Source organism: Macaca fascicularis, chromosome 7 (genome assembly GCF_037993035.2).
Source record: "Macaca fascicularis isolate 582-1 chromosome 7, T2T-MFA8v1.1".
Classification (NCBI taxonomy): Eukaryota; Metazoa; Chordata; class Mammalia; order Primates; family Cercopithecidae; genus Macaca; species Macaca fascicularis.
In genome coordinates, this window is record NC_088381.1 from 2,617,677 (window position 1) to 2,640,982 (window position 23,306).

Consider the following 23,306-nt stretch of genomic DNA (forward strand, 5'->3'; position numbering starts at 1 on the left):
AGAAGTCTTCCAAGTAGGCAGTGAGCGTCACTTACTGGACTGCATACTAGCCACACTGGCACCTTCAAGGCAAGCTTTTCTAAGCATGTTGTTCACCTTCCTTCACACCAAGCTTCCAAAGATCTTTTGGGGTAGTCATGACACTATATTGCAATTTATACTTTAAAGTAACCTAAACCAGGAGTATTAACTCTACTGATGCCAGTATATTCCTGCACTCCAAAAGTCATGCGCAGTTGAAGGTTTCCCCTCAGAATCATTGGAATATAGTCATAGGATTAACTGTAACTGGATGCCAAGATTAAGCTTTGGAAAAGTTGAAGTAAAGAAGTTCAGAAGTGGGGAGGAGCGGTAAGAAAGGCTGTCTTAACATGTTTCACGTCAACTTCATTGAAAGGTCTTTATATCTGGCCCACAATTTCATTCAAAAACATTACAACAAACCTGCATCGATAGCTTTTTATGTGCCAGCATGGAGCCTTGTGCTGATATAGAGTAGAAGATCGGATGAAGATTGGCTTGAAGTTGTGTTCTAGGTCATTCAACTTCCCACGATGGCTTGTCCCAGGATAATTTCTAGGAAAGGCAAAAAGCAAATGCATTAAATCACACCTAACCCGCTACCCCACTTACAAATCCCCTAAAATTTAAATCCCTAGAGGCTGTGTAAACCTGTATCGAGAAAGACCACTTAGATCCAAAGTATAATCTGAGACAAAATAGCCTATCCAGAGTGTTGGAAACCTCTTGGGGGAGAGTAGAGCCCTGATGTGCTGAGGTCCCACCTTGACTCCTGGTCCTTTCTTCTAGGACCTCCCTGCCCTTCAGGGCCAATCTCCAGTTCCATAGCCTCAGTCCAAACATCCCTAGAAACGTGCACTGTGGTCTCTCTCATCCCTGAATTCCTGCAGTATTTGGCAATGTGTATTGCTGTAGATGTAGCATCTGCAACATGTTAGCTTCATTGGACTGTGACCCCACTGGCATCATAAGAGGGCTGAGAGGGGTCCTGTTGTGTGAGATGTTGAAAAATGACTGACTGAATGAATAAATGATAACCAGGGCCAGGATTGTTTCTATATATTTATTTCACATCACCTGGCACAGAGTCATACTCGGAATACGTTGCCGATCGTGAAGGTGATCACCGATCGTGAAGGTGATCACCAATCGTGAAGGTGATCACTGATGCTATCTTGATCCATGCTCTAGAGAGATCATTTTACAAGGATTTGCAAGAAAGAAAGTTTCCTTCTCAAGAAACATAATGGAGTAAACCTATTTTCTTTGAGAAGAAACTGTTCTGCTGTTTTACTGTCAGATTCTTTTTTACTTTCTTTCAGAATGTGATTTATCTGATATAGGGCTAAAAGAAATGAATTCTACCCATAGAATTAAAAACAAAAAAACTGTTTGGAAGACCAACAAAGAACTTATGAGGACTGAGTATGGACCACTTCCTGCTTGGACTTGATGAACCTGAGGCTTGAGGAGCACTCTAATTCTCTCTGTGTCTGTTTTGCACCTTCATTTAATCAGAACCATGGCATTATCTGGGTCCTCAGCATGCTGCTTCTTTTCCCTTTAGGGATCCAAATGGTTACCATCAATAATGTAAATCAGGAAAGAAAAGGCCAGGTGCAGTGGCTCATGCCTGCAATATCAGCATTTAGGGAGGCAGAAGCGGGAGGACAGTTTGAGCCCAGGAGTTCAAGGTCTGCCTGGGCAACACAGCAAGACCCTGTTCTCCAACAACAACAACAACAACAAAAAGGCTGGGCGTGGTGGCTCATGCCTGTAATGGCAGCACTTCAGGAGACCAAGGTGGGTAGATCACCTGAGGTCGGGAGTCCGAGACCAGCCTGACCAACATGGAGAAACCCCGTCTCTACTAAAAATACAAAATTAGCCAGGCATGGTGGCACATGCCTGTAATCCCAGCTACTCAGGAGGCTGAGGCAGGAGAATCGCTTGGACCCAGGAGGCGTAGGTTGCGGTGAGCCAAGACTGCACCATTGCACTCCAGTCTGGGCAACAGGAGTGAAACTCCATCTCAAAAAAAGGAAAAAAAGAGAAAAGAAAAATAAATACATAAATGAGGGAAGAACTGATTCTCCTGTTGTTTTAGCTTTCAACCTTAGATGAAATTACAAACCAAATATAGCAAAGCACACAACTTTCTATATTAAATGCCTCAGTTGGTTTTCAGAAATCTCACTGTGGACTTGAGATATCATGACTGCAATTTTTCCAGACATTTAAAAATGCAAATTGCATATTATGTCAAAATATTTTTAACATGGCTTTATTTCTTATTGTTTAGGATTAAATTTAGAGCTACTTCTTCTTCCATCTTGGAGAATTCTGATAGTTAAAGAAATCAACTAAAAATTAGTCCTCATAAGTAGATTAAAACAATGAAAGCCAGGCGACTGATTGAATGGTTAAATCTGTGCTGGACATGACGATGAATTTAACCCTCTTGCCAGCCTAGGAGAGCACACAGATGCAGGAAGAAGATTGAAAACCTACGTTTCAATTTTCTCTTCTTCCTCACCCCTTCTCTAATTTGCCTGACCTGTTTCCTTTCAAAACCTTGCCGTTATCAGTACCTTGTCCATTTTCACTGTTTCTCTTTGTAGACTAATTCCTTGCTGCTTCCTCATGGGAGATAAACTCATGCTCATGTAAGAAGAACATCTGTCTTGGGCTAGGAGGAGCAAAGGAAGATGCCTTTGTGGTTATTTCAAGAGCTAGGAAATAAGGCAACTGTATTAAATTGTCAAGGGAGGACAGCAGACCAACAAGGATGAAGAAGCTTGAAAAATCTTCATTGCAGGTAAGCAAATACTTTCTCCTTTTAGTCAAATAGCATGGAACCCCACCAAGTGTGGGCAGAGGGGTGCAGGTGCTTGCCAATGCAAATGCAACAGATTAAGAAAAACTTTCCAAGGCCCTAAGGAATGAAAAAAGTTGATCTGAAATGCTGTTGTCAATGATCTTTTTTTTCCTCATAAAATCATGAATAAAGACAAATGTACCAATTAGATTAAATTAGCCCAGCAGCAGGGACTTCTATATTTCACTTGCGCTTAGCAGCTGGTTTGCTGTTCAGCATCTGTCAAGAATAGTTACCACCAATTCCGAGAGGCACCTCTAATTCACTGTCTATTTTCACATAGGATCAAGAGGTTAGGTAACATAGCTAATTGGAGTGAAATAAAAACATATGTAAAATACCAAGCAGTGAATGTGATTCTACTTCGGTTCAAATGTAGTTTCTCTTGCTCATAGGATAAAAATAGTGCCTAGTAAAGCTCTCTCACTTGAGCTTAAGAGGGCTCATCCTTTGGCAGGCCTTGGTGTTTGTATTACCTTTTCCATTTTAAAAACATCCTGGTTGGATTTAGCACATCTTAACAAAAGTGCATAATCTTGAACATTTTCCCTTCTGCCTCAAAAAAACCTAAATGGGAGGAAATTTGGCAGTGTCAGTGCCAGGAAATGGAACTCAGGAGCGTAGGGAGCCGCCACAGTTTAGTCTCACTAGAAAACCTACCAGAAACCTCATCATGGCCTGAAATGAGATTTAAGGCCCGAGCTCAGAAAGTCTCCAGATATTGAAGCCCATTTCAGAATGTCATTTGCTTCTTTCTCCACTCACCGGCAGATGAGGCCAATCTCACAACTGCTTCTACGGAAGAGCAAGGGGCAGACAGGGTGTGTGGGGTGAGGGAGAGTGGCAGGGAGACTGGCCCAGCAGGCAGCTAACTTAGACTCCTGGGTTGAGACAGGTGCCTTTCTCATCAGAGTGATCCCTCCCAGAGGGATTAGGACCGATATTTACAAGAACTCGATGCAAAGAAAAGATGGAACATGTCATCCATATCATTTACCAACACTGGCATGCTTGACAAAAGAAAGCATTGGAAATAAGGGACAACTTTATTTCGGAGTAAAATCCATTATGCTACTTTTCAAAGCTTCTTATAGAACCCAGATTTCTAAGTTTACAGATGAGAAGACTTTTTATCTGGACAGGAAGAGGAAAATGCACCATGACATGAAACAAGTTTCTGGGAAAAAGTTGCCCATTGATCAGAGTCCTCTCTGAGAAGAGATGACTAATGAGGGGCACTAGAAGGTGTCAGCCATGGGACAAGGCAATGACCTCTCTTCAGCCTGCCTCTGCTTCACCACCAGTATGTGCCCATTGGCGCCCCTCCGCCAGCCTCGGGCCTCTGAACACCCCTGTGGCCTTCAGATTGGTCTTTCCTTCTAAACATCTCCAGTTGCCTCGAAGGAAACAAGTTTTTAAAAGCTTAGGCCTGTCCTTTAATCTCCTCTTGCAGGCTTTAAAACCCAGTACTAGAATTCAGTAAAAACCATTCTTTCTCTCTGATTTTGGAACAAAATGATTGAATGTTCTGAATACTGGAAGAAAGGAAACTCCTTCTAACTTCCCCTGAGGAGCCTGTAGATCTTATGGTTTTTCTTTAACACAAAATTCTAACGTGTCCTTGAAAGATGCTTAAAGAAGTTCTATATATGTACAGCCAAATTAGGCAGTATATCATAAACAGATGACCAGAATCTTCTGTAATTCATTTCCCAACATATCTTTACATGAAGAAGATATTTACTGGTTTGTGTGTTATTATGTGTAATTAACTCAGAAACTGTCACACTCGGAGTCTTTTCTGTCCAATGTATGAGAAAAATCCTGCCCTTAACGTTTCCTAAGACCATGCCTAGCACAGTGAAGACGGGTGATGGTCAGGTTTCCTCCAGACCCACCTGCAGGGGTCAGGGCTCACTGCAGGACGCAGGACTCACTCCAGGGCCATTAGTCAGGAAATGATGTAGTACACAGAGGTAGATATGCACATAGCTGGTGGAAGAGCTAAAAGCAGGAGGGGACATGCTGGCCTCCAGAAAACGCCCTGAGTACACAGGTCCCACCCACAGGGAAGTTCCTACCCCCGAGGCTATGAAATGTGGCCTCTAAATCTCTCCTACGATGACAAACCATCACAAAGCTATGTCCCCCACTGGCTGCCTCTTTCACTCAGGGAGCAAGAGAAGGGTCCCCGGGAGCAAGCTGCTCCCCAAAGCCTCCTGTTCCCATGACGTTGCTTGTTCACAGAATCGACTAACGAAGACAGGAGTCCGGGAGTCCAGCCTCCATGCATCCTCTCTTCCAAATCTTGAGCAAATTGTCATGAATTGGTTTAATAGAGTTGCTGCCTCAGCACCCATTTTTAGGCTTGACATAAGTTGTTTGAAACAGTCCTATCTGTCCCTTTTGACCTAGCTCAGCCTTCCCTGCCCTGTGTGGTTGTCTGCAATATCGTCTGCTGGCTTCTTGTTCCACTGACCCAAAACCCAACACACCTGCAGCTGCTGACCACCATAACAGCAGAATCATTTAAGGAGGCTTCCTGCTTTGTGCGTTTTTTTTTAAAACTAGCCAACCCAAAACTCCATGGAAAAGCCTGAGGAAATGCCCATGGACCTTAACGAAGGCCTAGTCCCAGCTCCCGCCTCTCTTCCTCTCACTGGTTGAGCTCCCTCCCCCTCCAGACTTCCTGTCACCACCCCCAGCCTCTCTGGGACTGGGAGTAATACATTTCTTCTGCTCCCTGCATTTTGGTTTTACTTCCTCATTGTGTTTTACCTGACCGACTCACATGAACTTAACTTTCCCCTGTCAGTCCCGTCCTAGAAAGTGGTTCTATCTTGGTTTATGGCCCTCTCAGGAGAGAGACCCCCCCAGACCACATTAAAAAGAAACCATAACGCACGTTAATTTAATTGGCAGGGACTAATCAGCATCCTAGATCCTAGCTGCAAGAGACTCCAGGAAACAAGAGTGTTTAATTATCCAGCTTCTCCAAGTGGAAGGTAGTGATACAAACTGGTTCACAGCATCTAGTTCTTTTTCTGTTTGGGAAATGAAGAAGCTGAAAGGCCTGATGAGTGTGAGAAACTCTCAAGCAAACCTTGCAGCTGAGATGGGCAGGGAGCTGGTCCAAGTGAGTCCAGAACAGCAAAACCAAAGGAAAGTCCTTAGGACCCTTGACCCAGCACTCCAATGAGGACTAGAGCTTGGCCTCAGTGAAGCCCTGGGTCACGAGGGTATAGTGATGACCATCACCGCAATCCTACCAGACTTCAGATTGTCACCCTGATGGGTCCCTGTGCTGGACTGGGGCCCTATCCCACTCAGTGCCTTAGCACATGTGGAACAGACAGGTTGTAGATGACAGATGATAGATGGTAAGTACTGCCTGGGGTTTAGTTGCTGTTCTGTAGTCACAAAGACTGACTGAATAAGAAGTAACCCAACTGCCTTGGGTGTGCTTTCTCAGGACCTCCTGAGATTATGTAACTTGGGCCACGGCCATTCCTATTGGCTTAGAATAAACCTCTGGAACATGTTTTGGCAGAATTTGGACATTTCTGTCATCACTGTTTTAAACAACACTGTAAATAGGAATAAAAACTAAATAAAATGGGCAAAGAGGATCTGTGTTAGAGGCTGGACCAGGCAGGGGTGATCTGGAGGGAAAATTACCGTGTGAGAAGAGCAGCAGCCTCTGCCATTTGGAACCAGAACACCTGGGTCCCTTTCTCTGTGGGTCCAAAATAAGCCATTTAACCTCCCACCCTGTGCCCTGTTCACTCAGATGCAAAATGAGAAGACAGGGATTGCTAAGATTATTTCTATGATAGAATGCTAAGAATTTCTTCACATGTCTTTAATGTTTTCTTCCCTTTATTTATGTAAATTCTATGTGCTGATGAAAAATACTATGTGCTGAGAAAAAAACATGGAAAGAGACACAGGAAACTTTTGGAGGAGATGGATATGCTTATTACCTTGGCTGTGGTGATGGTATTCGGGTGTCTGCAAATGTCCAAACTCATCAAATTGCATACATTAAATATGCACAGTTTTTTTGCATATCAAATTCACCTCTATAAAGCTGTTAAAAGTATTTTTGCCTCTCCATTTAGATAGCACCTAGACAACTGACAAGGCTTCATGCCTCATCCTTTGTTGTTATAGGCATTGGAAAAGAATTAATATACAATTCTAAATAACACATTAATTTTAGAACCTCTTCTCCCTACCTTTTGAGAATAGAAAAATAGCTCCCGGCAGTGTGAGCTATGTGAGGTATGTAAAATTTATCAGGCTCAGGGAAACCTGAGTGTGGGACTTCAATCACGCTCCTCCTGCCTTGGAGACAACTGCTTAAAGTCATTTTGTTTTTGACTGTCTGCCTCACGTAGTATCTTCATGTTCCTCGAATTTGTGATACAAAGAACAGTGTACAGCCAATCAATAGCTTATATTATTTTAATGCAAATTCTTGGTAAACAACTCAGGAACTGCCTCTTCTTTTCCTTTAAAAATCAACTAGTAACTACTCCTAATCAGAGTGGAGATTCAGGGCAACTTGAATCTGTGCTCCCAGGTTGCAATCATCAAGCTTGGTCCAAATAAACTCTCTACTTATATTAATTTCACCTCTGCTTCTCCCTTTTAGGTCAACACTTCTCATCTTAAGTAACATGGTTTCACAATATTAGCTCTAGCTCTGGCACTTTGTCAACAGAAATTTTCAATCATTTCGTTACATTTGGTTGAATCAGTGCTGTACCAGCACGGTTTTACGAATCCTTTTCATTTGATTTGATGAAAGCTGTAATTCTTCAAAAAGAATAGAAACTTAAATCCTCTTGTGAGTTGTTAAAGAAAGTACTCATTTCAAAGATCTTGGCAAAAGCAACATTTTTTTTTTCACTCTATGAGATCTAAAGTGTGGATACTTGTTCTATATTTAAGTGAAAAGAATATGAATTTTATTTTTGCAAAACAAGATTCTATGGAAGTCAGACCTTTTCAGACTTTAACATCAGCCCTCTATCTTAATAATGTGGTTTATAAGTGATAAACTATTGTGCTTCATCTAGGAAAGATTTTGTCAAACACAGGGGGAGTGTATGCATGTTTTATGGAAGAGGATGCCATAGACAAATATAATGCTATCGAATGTAAGACGATGGCATTTTTAAAATGTGAGGTCCAGAAGAAAGAAGAAACTGAGGCAAATTAATACAAGTAGAGAGTTTATTTAGGCCCTATTTGGGGACTGCAACCCGGGAGACATAGATTCAAGTTGCCCTGAATGTATACTCTGATTAGCAACAATTGTAAGTGAGTTTTTAAAACGAAGAACGAACGGGCAGTTCTTACACTGGTTCATTAAAATAACATAAGCTACTGATTGGTATACATTATTCTTTGTATCACAAATTCCAGGAACATTAAGATAATAGGTGAGGGTCACTTTGTGCAAATTGTGATAACATTTTGGGTAATTTATCAGCTCGCCTGGGAACTACAGGGCAGGATAAAAAGAGCAAAATGCCTTTAAACAATTGCCCTGGGGAATGGGGGCTGTTTGACTGCAGCTTCATGCTCATGTCTCTCTGAGCCTGATAAATTTTGCAGACTTCAGATAGCTCAGACTGCCCAGAGCTACTTTTCTTTCTCAAATGGTTACATGTGCTGGGGCTCAGAAAGCAATATCCCAAACGCTGAGGCTTTGCCATGCTAAGAGGCCTTAAGAGCTGCCTCAGAACCAAAGTCCCTCTAACCTTAGTAAACAACTCAGGAACTGCTTCTTCTCTTCCTTTAAACATCAACTTGGGGCCAGGTGTTGTGGCTCCCACCTGTAATCCCAGCACTCTGGGAGACTGAGGTGGGCAGATCATGAGGTCAAGAGATCAAGATCATCCTGGACAACATGGTGAAACACCATCTCTACTAAAAATACAAAAATTAACCAGGCGTGGTGACACACACCTGTAGTCCCAGCTACTCGGGAGGCTGAGGCAGGAGAATTGCTTGAAACCAGGAGGCGGAGGTTGCAGTGAGCCAAGATTGCGCCATTGCACTCCAGCCTGGCAACAGAACAAGACTCTGTCTCAAAAAAAAAACCAAAAAAACTCCTCATCACAGTGGAGATTCAGGGCAACTTGAATCTATGCTCCCGGGTTGCAATCCTCAAGCTCAGCCCAAATAAACTCTCTACTTATATTAATTTCACCTCTGCTTCTTCCTTTTAGATAAACACTTCTCATCTTAGCTAACATGGTTTCATAATATTAGCTAACAGAGTCCCTCCCTGTGCCCATGCCCACACCCACAAGCACAGGGAGGGACTCTGGGATTTTGTTATCTGACCAAGAAAGCTTCTTTCCAGGGGAAACCTGGTTGCCTTCAGTTCTCTGGCTGAAATCTCATTATCTGTCTCAGAAAAGAAGACTGGGGAATGAAGCCACACCTGGGAGGACTTTTCACAAGACAATGCCTGCCTCTCAGATGCTTTCAAATTCCAAAGACAAATTTTACAAATTAATTTCTATCTCCAGGGTCCATTCATTCTCTCTAATGATTTGCTGCCCCTCAAAAGAATGCCTGCACTCCCGATAGCCCCTTTTGCCATGAAAAAAGGTATATATGCTTCTCTTCCCCCACTGGGGTGTTGGGTAATCGTTCTCTTTCGGTTCTCCCATGCTATGTATATTAAAATGACATTTTGGATGCTTTTTCTCCTATTAATCTGCCTTTTGTGGATTGATTTTCACTGAACCTTCAGAGGGTGAGGAGGAAGCTTTTCCTGGACTTCTACACAGGCTGGAAATAAATAACCTCCACTTAAGACACCCCTGGCAGGGGCTTTCCAAACCACTTCTAGCCCTGGAGAGAAAGATAAAGATGTGCCCAAACAAGTAAGTGATGGTAAGAAATTAGTGAGTGTGGCAGATGCTGAGGAAAGGCCTGCAGCCTATTGCTCCTGCTCTTTGGGATTTCAAGTCTCAGCTGTGGTCATTGTGGTCCTTATAAAAGACGTGGGTTGCCGGTGCTAAGGGAATGGCCAAACAAAATTACCCAAGGATATCGTAAGCAGCGGCGAATCCGTACAGGTCTTCAGCAACCTCAGTTCTGTCCTCACCAGAAGAATTTGACTGAGGGGCATAAGCCGAAGTGAGAGACTGAGGTAAGTTTTATAGCAGGAATGAACGTTTGTTAAAAATCTTCAGAATAGGAACAAAAGGAAGTGTACACTTGGAAACAGGCCAAATGGGCAACCCGAGTGTCAAGCGTGTGGTTTGACCTTGACCTGGGGTCTCATACGTCGGCATGCTTCTGGGGTTCTGTCACTCCCCCCGCCCCCCGATTCTTCCCTTGGGGTGGACTCTCGCATGTGCAGTGGCCTGCCAGCACTTGGCAGTGGGCGCAGGTGCAGTGTGTTACTGGCATTTTGTATATGCTCACTTGAGGCATTTTCCCATTGCCAGTCGAATGCTCCTAGAGGAAGGTCATAGACCACGTAGACTCTGGCATTTGCTCAAGCCTACTCCCCCAGATCCTGATATCCTATCTGGACGTCGATCACCAGTTTCAGGTGTTTTCTCTATTGAGAGATGGCCGTTCCCTGGCACCAGCTGCAACCAATTATTTTGGTGAAACAGCTTAATAATTGCCTGCCCATCACCTGATGGTCGCCTGACATTCCTGGTGGGATGGGGGCCTCTCCTGCCCTGCTCATGCCTGTCTGGCTACCTGTTGTAACAACATTACATCTAAGTGTCATCCAAAAGACTTCCAGGATGGCTAAATAGTAAAAAATGGAAAGCTTTCTTGGTGATAGCAGTTTGGAACCTGGGAAGAGAAATGTGTGCAAAGCATACTGGAGGTGTCCTCTTTTCAAAGAAGGGATTTTATCACTTACAGGGCCTGACTCACACAATAGAGTCAAACATATTCAGCAGGTTTGGGGAACAGCTGAACCTGTTGCCGAGGGGAGCCAAGCACATTCGCAATGGGTAAACATACGTCCCATGCTCACTTTGGGGTGGGTGTTCGCACTAAAGTGAGGTGGAATTTGGGTCTTTATTTCCGAAGGGGTGAACGGTAGACACAAGGACAGTTTGTATGCAGTCTCTAGGAGCTGTGGGAACTGGACAGTTTGTATGCAGTCTCTAGGAGCTGCGGGAACTGGACAGTTTGTATGCAGTCTCTAGGAGCTGCGGGAACTGGACAGTTTGTATGCAGTCTCTAGGAGCTGCGGGAACTGGACAGTTTGTATGCAGTCTCTAGGAGCTGCGGGAACTGGACAGTTTGTATGCAGTCTCTAGGAGCTGCGGGAACTGGACAGTTTGTATGCAGTCTCTAGGAGCTGTGGGAACTGGACAGTTTGTATGCAGTCTCTAGGAGCTGCGGGAACTGGCTCAGGGTCTGCAGTTGCTTATCAGGAAAGAGCATCTGTAAGGGCGAGTCTCTGTCTAACAGAGTTCTGTTGACCTCGGTTTAAATTATCCTTGTAGCATTAGGAAGTTTAGCAAGCGTGTGGCCTTTCTTGTAGTCCTAGGAATTTAGAAATTTGCCATGCCAGTTGGGCTCTGAACCCTTAGAGGTAACTTTCTTTCTCCTTCTCTCTCTTTCCCTTCCTTCCTCCTTCCCTTTCTTCTTCTTCTTCTCTTTTCTTTCTTTCTTTTTCTTTCTTTCCTTCCTTCCTTCTTTCTTTTTCTCTTTCCTTCCTTCTTTCTTTTTCTCCTTCCTTCCTTCCTTTCCTTTCCTTCCTCCTTCCTTCCTTCCTTCTTTCTTTTTCTCCTTCCTTCCTTCTTTCTTTTTCTCTTTCCTTCCTTCTTTCTTTCTTTCTTTCTTTTTCTCCTTCCTTCCTCCTTCCTTCCTTCCTTCCTTCTTTTCTTTTTTCTTTTCTTTTCTTTTCTTTTCTTTCATCTCTCTCCCTTTCTTGAAGACAGTTCAGGGATACATGTGCAGTTTTATTATATGGGTAAACTCGTGTCATGGGGATTTGTTATACAGACTATCTCATCACCTAGGTATTAAGACCAGTACCCATTAGCTATTTTTCCTGATCTTCTCCCTCTTTCCGACCTCCACACTCCAGTAGGCCCCAGAATGTGTGGTTGCCCTCTATGTGTCCATGTGTTCTTATCATTTAGCTTCCAGGTATAAGTGAGAACATGTGATATTTGCTTTTCTGTTCTTATGTTTGTTTGCTAAGGATAATGGCCTCCAGGTCCATCTCTGTCACTGCAAAGGACGTGATCTTGTTCCTTTTAATGACTGAATAGTATTCCATGGTGTACAGGTACATTTTCTTTATCCAGTCTACCATCGATGGGCATTTAGATTGATTCCATGTTTTTGCTATTGTGAATAGTGCTGCAATGAATATACATGCGTGCATCTGTTTTTATGATAGAAAGATTTATATTTCTTTGGGTATATTCCCAGTAATGGGATTTCTGGGTTGAATGGTAGTTCTGTTTTTAGCTCTTTAAGGAATCACCACATTGTTTTCCACAATGATTAAATTAATTTACACTTCCATCAACAATGTATAAACATTCCTTTTTCTCCAGAACCTTGCTAGCCTTGGCCTGACTGTTATTGATATATAGGAATACTAGTGATTTTTGTATGTTGATTTTATATCCTGAGACTTTGCTGAAGTTGTTTATGGGCTTAGGGGCTTTTGGGCTGAGACTGTGGGGTTTTCTAGATACATGATCATGTCATTTTTTGTTTTTTGACTTTTTAGTTATAGCCATTCTGATTTGTGTGAGATGATACCTCATTGTGGTTTTGATTTGCGTTTCTCTAATGATAGTGATGTCGAGCTTTTTTTTCATATGCTTGTTGGCTGCATATGTCTTTTTTTTTTTTTTTTGAAAAGTGTCTATTCATATCCTTTGCCCCTTTTTAATGAGGTTTTTTCTTGTAAATTTGTTTATAGATGCCAGATATTAGACCTTTGTCACACGCAGAGTTTGTAAAAATTTTCTTCCATTCTGTAGGTTGTCTGTTTATGCTGTTGATAGTTTCTTTTGCTGTGCAGAAGCTCTTTAGTTTAATTAGCTCCTTTTTGTCAGTTTTTGCTTTTGTGGCAATTGCTTTTGGTGTCGTCATCATGAAATCTTTGCTTATCCCTATGTCTAGAATAGTATTGCCTAGGTTTTCTTCTAGGCTCTTTTTATAGTTTCAGGTTTTACATTTGAGTCTTTAATCCATCTTGAGTCGATGTTTGTATCTGGTATAAGAAAGGGGTCCATTTTCAATCTTCTGCATATGGCTAGCCAGTTATCCTAGCATCATTTATTGAAAAGAGAGTGTTTTCCCCATTGCTTGTTTTTGTCAGCTTTTGAAGATCAGATGGTTTTGGGTGTGTGGTCTTATTTTTGAACTCTCTTTTCTGTTCCATTGATCTGTGTGTCTGTTTTTGTACCAGTACCATGCTGTTTTGGTTATTGTAACACTGTAGTATATTTTGAAGCCAAGTAACATGATGTCTCCAGCTTTCTTCTTTTTACTTAGGATTGCCTTGGTTTTGCAGGCTCTTTCAGTTCCACATGAATTTTAAAATATATTTTTCTTCTTTTGTGAAGAATGTCGTTGGTAGTTTGATAGGAATAACACTGAATCTGTAAATTGCTTTGGGCAGTATAGCCATTTTAACAATATTGATTCTTTCTGCCCATGAGCATGGTATGTTTTTCCATTTGTTTGTGTCATCTCTGATTTCTTTGAGCAGTATTTGTAGTTCTCCTTGTAGAGACCTTTCACCTCCCTGGTGAAAGCTCTAATTCTGGTTATTTCTGGTCTTCTGCTAGCTTTATTTCTTGTTTTCTGCTAGCAGTATTCCTTGGTATTTTATTCCTAATTTGGCTCTTGGCCTTTTTGTTTGTTTGTTTTTTGTTTTTTTGACAGAGTCTTGTTCTCTCGCCTATGCTGGAGTGCAGTGGTGTAATCATGGCTCGCTGCCACCTCTGCCTCCAGGTCTCAAGTGATTCTCATGCCTCAGCCTCCCAAGTAGCTGGGATTATAGGCATGTACCACCATGCCTGACTAATTTTTGTATTTTTAGTAGCGATGAGTTTTTGCCATGTTGACCAGTCTGGTCTCAAACTCTTGGCCTCAAGTGATCCACCTACCTCAGCCTCCCAAAGTGCTGAGATTACAGGCATGAGCCACTGTGCCCAGCCTTGGCCTGTTATTGGTGTATAGGAATGTTAGTGATTTTTGTACATTGATTTTGTATCCTAAGACTTTGCTGAAGTTGTTTATGAGCTTAAGGGGCTTTTGGACTGAGATGATGGCGTTTTCTAGATATGTGATCATGTCATCTGCTAACAGGAATAGTTTGACTTCTTCTCTTACTATTTGGTTGCCCTCTATTCCTTTCTCTTGCCTGATTGCTCTGACCAGGGCTTCCATTACTATGTTGAGTAGGAGTGTGGTGAGAAAGGGGATCCTTGTCTTGTGCTGGTTTTCAAGGGGAATGTTTCCAGCTTTTGCCCATTCAATGTGATGTTAACTGTAAGTTTGTCATAGATGGCTCTTATTATTTTGAGGTATGTTTATTCAATACCTAGTTTATTTAGAGTTTTTAACATGAGAGGGTGTTGCATTTCATCAAATGCCTTTTCTGTGTCTGTTGAGATAATCATGGATTTTTTGTATTTAGTTTATATGATGAGTCACATTTATTGATTTGTGTATGTTGAATCAACCTTGCATCCCAGGAAAAAAAACCTACTTGATTGTGGGGGATAAGTTTGTTTGTTTGTTTTTGAGACAGAATCTTGCTCTGTTGTCCAGGCTGGAGTGCAGTGGTGCAATCTGGGCTCACTGCAAGCTCCACCTTTCGGGTTCATGCCATTCTCCTGCCTCAGCCTCCCAAGCAGCTGGGACTACAGGTGCCGCCACCATGCCTGGCTAATTTTTTGTTCTTTTAGTAGAGACAGGGTTTCACTGTGTTAAGCAGGATGGTCTCGATCTTCTGACCTCGTGATCTGCCCGCCTCACCCTCCCAAAATGCTGGGATTACAGGTGTGAGCCACCTTACCTGGCCGGATAAGTTTTTATGATGTGCTGCTGGATTCAGTTTGCCAATATTTTGTTGAGGATTTTTGCTTCAATGTTCATCAAGGATATCAGCTGGAAGATTTCTTTTTTTGTTGTGTCCCTTCCAGATTTTGGTATCAGGATGATCCTGACCTTGTAGAAGAAGTTAGGGAGGAGTCCCTTCTCCGTAATTTTTTGGAATAGTTTCAGTTGGAATGGTATCAACTCTTCTTTGCACATTTGGTAGAATTTGGCTGTGAATGAGTCTTGTCCTGGGCTTCTTTGGCTGACAGGCTATTTATTACTGATTCAATTTCAGAGTTTGTTACTGGTCTGTTCAGGGATTCAATTTCTTCCTTGCTCAGTCATAAGAAGGTGTACGTATGCAGGAATTTATCTATGTTTTTCTATATTTTCTAGTTGATGTGCATAGAAGTGTTCACAATATTCTATGATGGTTATTTGTATTTCTGTGGGGTCAGTGGTAATGCCAGCTTTTTTGTTTCTAATTGTGTTTATGTGGATCTTCTCTCTTTTCTTCTTTATTTGACTAGCTAGTGGTCTATGTATTTTATTAATTTTTTTCATAAAAACAACTCCTGGATTCATTGATCTTTTGAGTATTTTTTTGTATGTCTCAGTCTCCTTCAGTTCAGCTCTGATTTTGGTTATTTCTTGTCTTATGCTAGCTTTGGGATTGGTTTGCTTGTGGTTCTCTGGTTTTTTTAGTTGTGATGTTAGATTGTTTTTTTTTTGAGACGGAGTCTCACTCTGCCACCCAGGCTGGAGTGCAGTGGCCGGATCTCAGCTCACTGCAAGCTCCGCCTCCCGGGTTCACGCCATTCTCCTGCCTCAGCCTCCCGAGTACCTGGGACTACAGGCTCCCGCCACTGCGCCCGGCTAGTTTTTTGTATTTTTTAGTAGAGACGGGGTTTCACCGTGTTAGCCAGGATGGTCTCGATCTCCTGACCTCGTGATCCGCCCGTCTCGGCCTCCCAAAGTGCTGGGATTACAGGCTTGAGCCACCGCGCCCGGCCTAGATTGTTAAATTGAGATCTTTCTAACTTTTTGATGTGGGCATTTAGTGCTATAAATTTCCCTCTTAACACTGCTTTACCTGTGTCCCAGAGATTCTATTATGCTGTATCTTTGTTCTCATTAGTTTCAAAAAACTTCTTGATTTCTGCCTGAATTTCATTATTTACCCAAAAGTCATTCAGGAGCAGATTATTTAATTTCCATGTAAATGTATGGTTTTGAGCACATTTCTTAGTCTTGATTTCTAATTTGTGCTGTGGGTCAAAAGATTGTTATAATTTCAGTTCTTTTGTATTTGCTGAGGAGTGTTTTATGTTCAATTATGTGGTCAGTTTTAGAGTATGTGCCACATGGTGGTGAGAAGAATGTGTATTCCGTTGCTTTTGGGCAAAGAGTTCTGTAGATATCTATCCAGTCCATTTGATCCTGTGCTGAGGTCAGGTTCTGAATATCTTTGTTGTTTTTCTGTCTTGATGATCTATCTAATACTGTCAGTGGGGTGTTGAAGTCTCCCACTGTTACTGTATGGGAGTCTAAGTCTCTTTGAAGGTCACTAAGAACTTCCTTTATCCATCTGGGTGATCCTGTGTTGGGTGCATATATATTTAGAATACTTAGGTCTTCTTGTTAAATTGAACCCTTTACTATTATGTAATGCCCTTCTTTGTCTTTTTTGATCTTTGTTGGTTTAAAGTCTGTTTTGTTTGAAATTACAATTGCAACCCTTGCTTTTTTCTGTTTTCCATTTGCTTGGTAGATTTTCCTCCATCTCTTTATTTTAAGCCCATGGGTATCATTGCATGTGAGATGGGTCTCCTGAAGACAGCATATTAATGGATCTTGGTGTTTTATCCAGCTTTCCACTCTGTGCCTTTTAATTAGGGCATGTAGCCTGTTTACATTCAAGGTTCGTATTGATATGTGTGGATTTGTTCCTGTTGTGATGTTAGCTGGTTATTTTGCAGACTTGTTTAGATGGTTACCTTATAGTGTTACCAGTCTGTATACTTAAGTGTGTTTCTGTAGTGTCTGGTAACAGTCTTTCATATTTACTGTTTCCTTTAGGAGCTCCCGTAAGATAGATCTAGTGGTAATAAATTTCCTCAGCATTTGCTGTTCTGAAAAGGATCATGTTTCTCTTCATTTATGAAGCTTAATTTGGTCAGACATGAAATTCTGGGATGGAATTTCTTTTCTTTCAGAATGTTGAATATTGGCCCCCTAATCTCTTCTGGCTTGTGGGGTTTCTGCTGAAAGGTCCACCATTAGTCTGATGGGCTTCCCTTTGTAGGTGACCTGACCTTTCTGTCTAGCTGCCTTTTACATTTTTATTTCATTTTGACCTTGGAGAATCTGATGATTATGTGTCTTGGGGATGACTTTCTTGTGAAGTATTTTACTGGGGTTCTTGAAGTTTCCTGAATTTGAGTGTTGGCCCTTCTAGCTACGTTGGGGGAATTTCTCATAGATGATATCCTGAAATATGCTTTCCAAGTTGCTTACACTCTCTTCCTCTCTTTCAGGGACACCAGTGAGTCATAGATTTGGTCTCTTCATATAATCCCATATTTCTCACAGGGTTTGTTCATTGTTTTTCTTTTTTTTTTTCTATATTCTTGTCTGTCTTATTTCAGAAAGTCAGTCTTTCAAGATCTGAAATTCTTTCCTCACCTTGTTCTAATCTGTTATTAATACTTGTGACTGCATTATGAGACAGAGTCTCACTCTGTCGGCCAGGCTAGAGTGCAGTGGCACGATCTCTGCTCACTGCAACCTCTGCCTCGCAAGCTCAAGCAATTCTCCTGCCTCAGCCTCCCAAGTAGCTGGGATTACAGGCGTGTGCCACCACGCCCAGCTAATTTTTGTATTTTTAATAGAGACGGGGTTTCACCATGTTGGCCAGGCTGGTCTTGAACTCCTGACCTCAGGTAATCCACCCACCTCAGCCTCCCAAAGTGCTGGGATTACAGGCGTGAGCCACCATGCCTGGCTGTGAAATTCTTATAGTATGTTTTTCAGCTCTATAAGGGCAGTTACAGCCTTTTCTATATTGGCTATTTGTCTGTCAGCTCCTGTATTGTTTTATTATGATTTTTAACTTCCTTGAATTGGTTTTCAATGTTCTCCTGCATTTCAATTATCTTCATTTCTATCTGTATCCTGAATTCTCTTTCTGTCATTTTAGCCATCTCAACCTGGTTCAGAACCTTTGCTGGAGAGGTGGTGTGATCATTTAGAGGAAAGAAGACTCTGGCTTTTTGAGTTATCAGAGTTCCTGCATTGGTTCTTATCTCTGTGACTGATGTTTCTTCCATCTTTGAAGTTGCTGACCTGTGGAGGGAATTCTTTCTCTTTTATCCTATCTGATGCCCTTGAGGGTTTGATTATGGTATAAGGTGGATTCAGCCAACTGGCTTTGTTTCTGCAAGATTTTAGGGGGCCAATGCTGAGCTCCCAACTCTTGCACTATGTGCCCTAACTCTGGGAGACTCGTATTGGGTCCTGACTTTGTTCTCTGGCTCCCTGAGTTTGTGAATTCACCGCACTAGGCGACCGAGGTGCTTCTGGACCATTGGTCACTACTCCAGTGGGTGGTGTCAGCCAAAATGTTTGTAGTGGGGAGACAGCTGGATCCGTCTTTGTTTGCATGTGCCAGCAGCAACAGCAGTGGCAACACGGCAGGGTGCACACTCATTAACTGCAGCGGGGTGCTAGCGTGTGCCAGGATGCCTGCCTCCATGCGGGTATTCACCACAGCGGGGGAAGCAGCACAGCTCCAGGGTGAGGGGCCCTTGATGGTACATGTGGTCGTGTTGGCAGTGGTACTAGCAGGGGATGGGGCACTGGTGGGCACAGGTCTGTGTGTGTTCTCTGTGCACCGCAGTCAGGGTGGTCACTCAGGGAAGGGGAGGGTCCACTGTTCTCTATGTCCAGTTTTAGTCCCCCAGAAATGTTGACACAAGGGTGGGGTGCTGGTGGGGGTGTGGCTGGCTGGCTCTGTGCCTGTCAAAGTTCCAACTGCAATGTTGGTCTGGTGGGGGTAGGGTGAAGGGAGTGCACTCCCACCACAGCAGTGGCAGGGCAGGGTGCACACACACACGTGTGTGCTGGTGAGACAAGGAAAGCAAATGCATCTGCACACACACATGTTGGCATAAGTAATGTAGGGACTGGCTGTGGGTCCATGGGAAGCTTCAGTGTGGGGAGGGGGCATGCAGTATAGTGTGTGGTCATAGGGGCTGCCCTGATGGAGCTCTCCACTGGATGGGCGTAGTCTACCAGTGCAGGAGATATGATGCGGGTCCCCAGGGTATCCAAAGCTGCCCTGCAAGTAGGTTAGGGGCCCTGGGAGAGACAAACAGACCAAAGGATGCTCAGGTTGGACAGGCCCCATGTGATGGACAAGACTGCCCTGCAGAGATGAGGTCTGACGGTTCCCCTAAGGGTACCATCTCCTATGGGAGCAAGTGGAGGCTAAAAGGATGGGCTTCCTTGGCCATGCTCCACTACAGATGCTCCAGCTCCAAAGCCTCTGAGCTCTGCTTTAGTAGGCATGCCACCGCTACCACTTCTGTAAGCAGCTTTCTGCCAACTGGACTGTCTGTGCTGGTCAAAGCGTTTCCTCCTGCTAAGGTTCCAGAGGCTCGTGGTGAGACAGGGTTGCTCCTTGCCAGTCCAACTTACCAATTCCCCTAGAGTTGTTGGGGGCCAGGGATGAGTCTGTAGGCTGCACAGGAAGCATTGTTGAGGAGGCTTCAGGAAACTTACAATCATGGGGGAAAATAAAGGGGAAGCAGACACATCTTACATGACCAGAGAAGAAGAAGAGAGAGCAGGGGGAGGTGCTACACATTTGTAAACAACCAGATCACAACAGAACTCACTCTCAGGAGAACAGCAAGGGGGAAGTCCACCCCCATGATCTAATTACCTCCCACCAGGCCCCTCCTCCAACATGGGGGATTACAATTTGACATAAGATTTGGGCAATGACTCAAATCCAAACCATATCAGAAATCAAGATGGTCTCCTGCTTTCTTTATTACAACACCTCAGCAAGAGGGAGATGAAGGAGTTTGAGGTGTTGCCAGTCCCTGCCTTCTGTGTTGGTGTCAGTGGGACTTCCTGGCTACACCTTTGCTTGGCATTGCCTGTTCACTCACCCATTCATTCATTCCTTCTGCAAACTGTTATGTGGTACCTCCCAATACACCATGTTTTAGGGACTGGCACTGCAAATAAGCAGTGTATAAAACAAAATCATGGGGTCCCCATTTGAGTCCCTGAAAGCCAGCTGATGAGCAGACAGGGAGGGAGGGATGAACAGGAGGAGCAGAGAGGATTGGGGGGGCTATGAGACTGCTTTATGATACTACAATGGCGGGTACCTGTGATTATGTACTTGTCCAAACACATAGGATGCACAACACCAAGAGTGAACCTCAGTGTAAGCTATGAACTCTGGGTGACAATGATCTGTCAATGCAGGCTCTTCCAGTGGAGCCAATGTGCCACTGTGGTGCAGGATGTTGACTGGGGGAAGGCTGTGTATGTGTAGGGGTAGTGGGCAGATGGGAACCCGCGGTACCTTTTGCTCAGATTTGCTGGGAACCTGAAACTGCTCTAAAAAATAAAGTATATGAAAAGAAAACATAAGAAGAAAGGCATAGGATAGTGGTAGGCATTCTCCAGATAACTGAGTAGGGTGGGGTGCTGGACAGGGGATGTGTCTGGACCCGGACTACCCTCAAGATCTCTGTGCACACTTGGCTGCTTGACTTTGCTGACACAGTTCAGCGGCACAACACGCCACCTACCCTTCTGCAGAGGTCAGCAACCTGGGAGAGGACCCAGTCAGTTCTGGGGAGTGAAATGCCAAGACTGTTTGATGGGCAGTCCAGGAGAGAGTATATTGTATTGTTAACTAGAATGAAAACATTTTAGAGCTGCCAGGGGTCTTGGATAATAGCTTATCCAGACTCCTCATTTACAGAGGTTTTATGGACCATTCAACATCCCTAAAACACTATTGGAGCCTCACAAACTTATATGTAAAACCCAAAGGACAGCTGGGTAATTTTATATAGACATTCTTACATTTTTGACCTAAAAGGAAAAAGCTGAGGCAAAATTAATATAAGTAGAGGGCCGAGCACAGTGGTTCACAACTGTAATCCCAGCACTTTGGGAGGCTGAGGCAGGAGGACTGCCTGAGGTTAGGAGTGTGAGACCAGCCTGGGCAACACAGTGAGACCCTGTCTCTACAAAATTAAAAAAAAAAAAAAGTAGCCAGGTGTGGTGACGCATGCCTGTAGTCCCAGCTACTCAGAAGGCTGAGGTGGGAGAACCGCTTGAGTCCAGGAATTTGAGATAACAGTGAAGTGTGGGTCATTGTGTCTGGTGCAGCTTTATTTGGTTAATTTATAGCTACCTGTGGCAATAGTAAGCAGTTGCAAGAAATGAATACATAGCTCATGGTGTAAGTAGGATGTGATTGTTATCTCATTTTATGTCTCTCTGGGCCTGATAATTTAAAAGGACTCATATTCCTCAAATAAAAGTTACCACCTTTTCTCAAGATCAATGGTCCCTACTGGCATCTATCAAACTGGCCATGCCCATGCCCATTCTGGGTCCATATAGAAGCTCTGTTTGTACCTTTTGGTTGACCTCTGAGGAGTAGCTTGGATACCTTCTTCCCCTTAACACTGTAGGGGCTCTCTCTGCAACAGAACTCCCTACATCTCACAGCACCAGCCTCCATTCTCCTACCAAGGATGATTTGTATGTCCAGCCTTCTCTAGGACTTCTGCCAGATTGGGTGAATCCAAAAAATACTGACCTTCTTAACATCTCTTTGTAAAAACAGCTCTCATTTCTCTGTTTTTATATTTCTTTTACTTTCCTCCTCTTCCTCTTCCTCCTCCTTCTCATTTTCCTTCTTTTTTTTTTTTAGAGACAGGGTCTTGTTCTGTTTTCTAGGCTGGAGTGCAGTGGCATGGTCATAGCTCACTGCAGCCTCAAACTCCTGGGCTCAAACCATCCTCCTGCCCCAGCCTCCCAAGTAGCTGGATCTACAGGTGCTTGCCACCACGCTCAGCTAAACTAAAAAAAAAAAAATCTTTTTTTTTTTTTTTTTTTTTTTTTTTTAGAGACTGGCTCTTGTATTGTTGCCCATGCTGATCTCAAACTCCTGGCTTCAAGTGACCCTCCTGCATCAGCCTCCCAAAGCACTGGGATTACGGGTGTATGCCATCGCACTGGGCCTGTTTTTCATACTTCAAAGACACGAAGCCACCTCAGTGGAAGGTAGGTATTTGAGTGAGATCTTTGTGATTGTTATGTGCTCTCCTGAACTAAATTCAAGCATGCACAAGTCCATCTCTTCTCTGAAGAACTGAATCCATAATGGGAAATATTCTACACACAGTACACCGTGTATGCGAGTAGGCATGCATGAGCACATCATCTTTAAATAATGAGATTCAGAAAATATGATTGATGACAGAGTTTATTTGAGGGCAAAACTTGAGGAGAACCACCTGGAAACACTAACCCCACGTGACTGGCGTTAGCATTCTGAAGTGGAGAAGTTAGTATCACGTAGGTAGACATTATTAGCAGGATTAGAACATTTTCCAGACAAGACTAGTGCATACACTGTAGCAATTGATTGCTTACAGATTGCTATATTCCAAGGAGGATTATTCCTCCATGAGGAGGAACAGTGATCCAAGAGGTTCTTACCTCTGGCACTGTTTGATCTTAATAATTTATAGAAAAAAAAAAAGGAGTTGTGGCTGTCTGCTATGTGACTCAGGCTGCATAGCCACATTCCTCTCGAGGCTCAGAATGATTTAAAATCCCAACATCTTAAAGTTTAAATTATTTAATTTCACAAATGGTATATTTATGTCTTTTCACCCTTAGCCTCTCTTCAGGTACAGCCAGGAGAGCCACATTCAAAACCAAGAAGAGAAAGGAGTCATAGGACCACAGCCAGAATGTTTAGGATCTAAGGCATAGTGTACAAAATGCATCAAAATCTAGCAAAGTCAGGTGATAGAGCCTTATAATTACATACACGCTCAATGCACACTTCAAGCCTTTAAGTAATTGCTTAAGAATAGGTTAATGATTGTGCTTGGTAGTCCATCATTTGATTTTCCAAGTAGATTATAAATTCCTGGAGGGTGAGCTGACCTCAGGGAAGCCAGGCTCAGCAGTGGGTTCTCCCTTCAGTACACCCAATGCCAACCAAAAGTTTGGGCATGCAAGGAAGTGTGGACTCCCAACCGAGTCAAAGGAAGATTTC